This window comes from Helianthus annuus, chromosome 7 (assembly GCF_002127325.2).
Source record: "Helianthus annuus cultivar XRQ/B chromosome 7, HanXRQr2.0-SUNRISE, whole genome shotgun sequence".
In the NCBI taxonomy this organism is placed as follows: domain Eukaryota; kingdom Viridiplantae; phylum Streptophyta; class Magnoliopsida; order Asterales; family Asteraceae; genus Helianthus; species Helianthus annuus.
The window spans coordinates 35,976,208-35,982,478 of NC_035439.2; positions in this window are offsets into that span (position 1 = coordinate 35,976,208).

A 6,271-nucleotide genomic window follows, 5' to 3' on the forward strand; every position below is an offset into this window, starting at 1 on the left:
ATTTGTTAAGATATTTATGAACCTAATACATGTTGGGTAAAAGGGGAACATGGGTTATATATTAACACTAAGGGTTATGGTTCTCATTTCACAAATCAACAACTTTAGCAAACTCTCCCTCCTCCTCCCACCACTCTCGGCCGAACACCACCACCCCCATACACCCATCATTCAAATTTGTTCTAGCAATTTTACATACTTACAAAGGTGAAAGGGTTCATACAAGGAGGCTCTCTCTACATCGCTATTAACCACCTAGTTTTCGTCTTGAATCTTCCCTAGCCTTGTGCTAGTTGTAAGTGTTTCTAAACATCTTCTTGTTCATATCTAAAGTGGTTAATAAGATTTGTAACGGTTAAAAGTCGGAAACTTATCTTTTGAATCTTTAAAGTTTACTAAAACATGAATCTTGTTGGTTAAAAGATCATAAGTTGTGTAAAAGTTGTAGTGTTTAAATATGGTGATTATTTAGGCCCGATCTACGATGTGGTGGCTCGGATCATTGTTTAACCCGACTTTGTTAAAATCATAGATCTTGACACAAGCTTGTTTCTATCGGTACAAGGGTTAAAAGGTGAAACTCTACCACACGAGAAACATAAACTTGTGTAAAAGTATTTTTACTTGCAAAATAGTGTTTAAAACTAGCAGATCTACGTATCTGCAAGTGGTATTTTCAAAGGACCAAGTGTCGAGAAAATCATGTTTTATAAAAGTCGGATGACACACTAACAAATATGATTTTTACAAACCACAAGTGTATAAACACTTGTGAAATGAAAAGTTCTGGCAAAATAACAATTTTTGTAAAAGTTGACAAGAAGATGTAAAGGATGATTTATTCTAAAAACGAGGTTTTTACGGGATTAAACTATTTTATACAAAGATCCACCAAATATAACGGGATCTACACTATAGTTTTCGGAAAAACCACAAGTTCATGTGATTATGCGATTTTACATACTTGTCGACTAATTTGATGTGTCGGAAATTGATTGATTGAGTAAAGAAGTGTTGAAATGATTTTGTAAAAGAAAATGATACGCCAGAAAGCGTGCCCACCTCCAGTTACAGGGGAAACTCTGGCGAAATTTTTCTAAAATATAACACTTGAAATTATTTACAAGTGTTAGAATTATTTTTGATATGTTTCCAAAATATATTTCGCCATGACTTTATTTACAAATATTCGGAGGTGGGATTTTCACAAAACTAAACGTGACAAATATATATATTTGGTAAATATATTTTTCACAACACTGTTTATGATTATTTTGTGAAAATACATAAATATTATTTTTAGAGTAAAAATAATATTTCGAACGATAACAGCTCCAAAATAATACAAACGCTTACACGACAAACATATAAGTTACACCGGTAATTATTATTACCACCTAATCGTTAAAACGTAACTTACACATTATACGGAAATATTCATGAACGCGTATTTTGTCAACGCATTATTTTAGAAGTATTATGTGAAGTGAAAATATAATATTTTTGAGAAAAATATTTATATTTTGGAAGTAGAAGTAAAAATATATTAAGTGGGACTTAATGATATGATACAAATACACATGTATTAAATCCCCCATCCTTGGGAAGGAGATTAACTACCAAGTACATGCAAGATATAAACACGAAATAGTTGTCTAACTATTTCCCAAAAATCTAAACTATAAAGCTAAGGCACGACCATCCGTCTAATAGAATTAGCACATGTAGGTCGTTGCACAGCTGCCTGACATTCGGAGTACTTGGTATAGCGACGCACTGACTGTGAGTTCATGTCCCCCTTTTCTCTTAACTGTTTTCAGTTTTCTAAACTGCGGGGGTGAAATACATGTTACATTGATTATGAATACTTTATACATGGTATGGTTAGCGTAAGGAGGTTTGTTACTTAAGATCATGTGAGTGGGTAGGCGGAAACTTGAGGCCATTAATCCTCATGGTAGGACCGAGGGACAGGAGCGGTAGATCTATCTGGGTGTAGCGAGCCCAGCCCCAGGTCCAGCATAACGGACCTCGGGGTGACTTAGTGCCCGACGCATAAATCCGCTAGGTTTGAGTCTTCCTACTTGCACTTCACACATATCAATGGCCTTGCAAACCATTGGTGATCTCTTTTTCCTTATTTGCTACATACCAGGATTTTTGATAAATACAAAGGTTTGTTTACTCACTTTCGCATGAACTCGCTCAACATTATTGTTGATTTTTCAACTTACATGTATTTCAGGGAATTAAAGATCTGGCACGGTATGGCATGTTTTCCGCTGCATTAGTCACCGAGGTCATCCAGGGTTTGGGGAATGTGACTCTTTCCTGGACAAGTCACAGTCCTTAAACCATGTTTATGTTATGTTTGGGGTTGTAATGTTGGACAAGTTTATGGTTGTTAGGGTGTTATCCCGTTAAGACAATGTTATGGTATTTTTATTTTAATGGATGATCTTGCATATTTTTAATTCATATAGCTTTGTTATGATTAAGCTATGGTATTAAGAAGTCACACCAAATTAACCACGCTTCCGCAAAGCCAGGGTGTGACAGCTTGGTATCAGAGCTCTGATCATAGCGAACTAGGATTCCTTCTCGAGTCTAGACTATGATCACTAGGGCTCTCACGAAAACATTTTTACTGCATACCACTTAAGTCCAGATCCAAAACGTTTTTACAAACAAATGTTGAGCACATTTCATTTATTCATTATTAGGCTCAGTCCTGAAGACTGAGGCTCGGTCTTGGAGGCCGAGGCTCGATCTTAGAAATCGAGGTAGATGTTTATTATTTTTAGGCTCAGTCTTGGAGGCTGAGGCTCGGTCTTGGAGGCCGAGGCTCGATCTAGGAGATCGAGGTAGATGGCTAGTTGGACTAGGAAGAGTAGGCTCAGTCTTGGAGGCTGAGGCTCGGTCTTGGAGGCCGAGGCTCGATCTAAGAGATCGAGGTAGATAGCTAGTGAGACTAGGGAGAATAGGCTCGGTCTTGGAGGCCGAGGCTCGATCTAGGAGGTCGAGGTGGATGATAGAGCAGTCTTAGAGACTGGGAGGCTAGTGGGACTAGGAGAATTATTTGATTGTTTATTGTTGACTTACATGTTCATATGAATATATGATTGATTATTATACGTATATGTGTTTGTGTTACAAACGTCATGCTTTCATCATGTACTAGAAAGATGGACACTACGAATCCCATGGCCATAGTATCAGACGACATAGTTCCATCGGAGCACGAGGTGTACATTTCCGATACTACCGGCACAGACGATGACGACTTTCAGCCCCTTTTGCACTGCCTGATGTCGTAGCAGAGCCTACTGATGGCCATCTTGTTGGGAATTTGCCATTCGCGGTGATCCCTGTTCCTGTGCCCCTTGCCGCTTATCCCATTTTTGATATGCCCCCGACGTGGCCTCTGACGACGATAACGATCTACTAGAGGAGGACCCATTCGAGGGCGAGGCCCTATTGCTGCTGGTATTAGCCTACTGCTTGCGGACGCTCCTGCAGGGGAAACTCATGCCCATTCCCCTGTCCCAGACTCATTTGAGTTGCTAACATCCGCATTTTCGCATATACAGGGAGTGCAGCACCATTCACACAACGCCGACCCTGATACGGCATCATCGGCTACACCGGTTCCCGCACATAGCTTTGAGTTTGATCACAGTATTGAGGGTGATCACGTTCTTCCATCTGGTTTTGATCCAGACCATGACCTTGAGTTCATACGCTTAGGCCAGCCCTTGGAGGATCCTGTAACCCTCTGTGATGGTTGATCCAGCTGATTTTGAGAGAGTTTGTTGATCCGGAGCCAGCCATGGCCCCTAAGCCAGGCGTTGCTCCTAACACCGCATTGGAGCATGACCCTGTTCATGCCGATACACCTGCTGTTGCTCCTTGATTGATCATCTGCTTGGACGAGAGGAAATTTGGGGTAACTGGGCAAGACAATTTATTATTACGGGGGCCCACGTAATAACGACTTGTAGTGCACAGAAATCCTAGTGGACTCTGCGGGTCAAGCTAATGAAAACCAATGTAGCAGGAAATAACTCGAACACGAATGACCAAGGCGATGAAGCCTCGAGTTCATTCTATTTCAAGCAACAAGCCAAATTGGCAAGCCTATGTGGAGGCTTAGAAAATTTATTTCCCCACCCATACAATGAGTATATTTATGTGTAAAATTGGGTGAGTACATGATGGCTTATGGTGCCATGTAACTCATAGACAATTGGAAATTTGTCTAACCCACTTCATGCCATTTCGGCAGAAGAGAATGCCACCCAGGTGTGACACAAACACCAGTATGTTGCCAAGGATAGAAGCCGAGCTGCAAAAACGCAACTCACAGGCAATTGCACGACATGAAGCTCTCCGCTTTTAGCACAGCAACGGCACTACTGGAAATAACCCCCCCCCCCCAGCTGACCGCACCTATAAGCAGTTCCTGAACTGCAAGCCTTTGAACTTCGACGAAACAGGAAGCGCCTTTGCAATTGTTCGTTGGTCCGAAGAGATTGACTCCATTATAAGAAAGACTAACTGTTCGCCCCAACAGAGTGATACCTTTACCTCGGGGTCATTTCTAGACGGCACACTCTCATGGTGGGACCATCAGGTTCAGGCCCTTGACACAGATGCTGCTTATGCACTGAGCTGGGATGAGCTAAAGGAAATGATGGAGGAGAAATGTGGTTCTAAGACTGGAATTCAGAAGCTTGAGATAGAGTCCTAGAATTTGAAAATGGACGAACCAAAGATTCCTGAACATGTCCAGCGATTGCACGACTTGCCTAGGGTCGTCCCCTAATAAGTCATTAATGTTGTACGATACAGTTGGGTCCCTGTAAACCTTACATTCTAGTCTCGATTTATGGCAATGCAATCGCAGTATTCTCATCACTTGTGATGTTTGATCTATGGTTTATGTTCTATGACATGAGATGTTATGTGACTAATTTATTGATAGCATGAGATGTTATGTGCTGATATTGTTGAATACATACGTACATTTTACCTGCCACGACCTAACCTACGTGAAACATCTTTTAGAAGATGCCACCAAGACGCGAAATGCGCATGCCCACCTCAGAGGCGGAACTTCAAGAGATAATTGCTGCAGCTATATCACAGCACGAGGCCCTACGCTCCGAACCTAGCAGAGGCACCTCAGAAAATAACGGTTGTTCCTACTGGCACTTCCTCAATTACAAGCCTCCGAAGTTCGATGGCACTGGGGGTGCCATAGCTTTTGTGAAATGGATTGAAAGTCTGGAATCCATCTTTCGAATGAGTGGTTGTACGCCAGAACAACAAGTCCCATACGTTTCTGAGTTGTTTCAAGATGGAGCTCGATTATGGTGGAATCTTCAAGTTCGAATAATGGGCCTAACTACAGCATACGCGTTAACTTGGGATGAGTTGAAAGGAATAATGCGTAAGAAGTATTGCACCCAAACAGAAACACAGTGGTTGGAAGGTGAATTCCAGAGCCTGATAATGGAAGGTCCGAAAATGTTGGAATACATGCAAAGACTTCATGATTTGGCACGAGTAGTTCCGTACTTGGTGGAACCAGAATTGAGGAGACTAGGACATTTCATTTGGGAATTGGCACCTCAAGTCCTGAGCTTAATGACAGCATCTACGCCACCAACAACTATGGCTGCAAGTAAGATGGGCTTGGCACTCGTTACGGAAGCCATTAGACTAGAAAAACTTGCAAACCCTGATAGGGAGACTCAGGTAGAGTCGTCTGGAAAGAACAAAAGGAAGCTTACCGAAGATACCCGAATGAATAATGATGAACAAAGATCTATTCGAGGTTGTTTTGACTGCGGAGACAAAGGGCATTTCAAGAAAGATTGCCCTAACAACCCGACAGGCCAATGATAAGATTTACTTAGAAACTAAATCAAGACGTGCTGGGTGCAAGTATCACCATGAATGTGGATGTTGGAAGCCTAGGTGCGGAAGAAAAGGGCACAACAAGGATGATTGTGGGATGAAGAGCCCCAGACAAGGAGAAAACAGTAACAACGCCCCAGGTGGAAATGGGAGAGGAAATGGCCGAGTGCCAGGATGCTTCCATTGTGGGGACGTTGGACATCTTAAGAGAGAATGCCCGAAGTTGAAACAAGACCGTGAAAGAACACCCAGCATCGGAGTTTGTGAAGCATGCCAGGATCCAGGCGTGATTACTGGTACGTTCTTTAACAACCAAAACTTTTGCATCTATTTTATTTGATACTGGTGC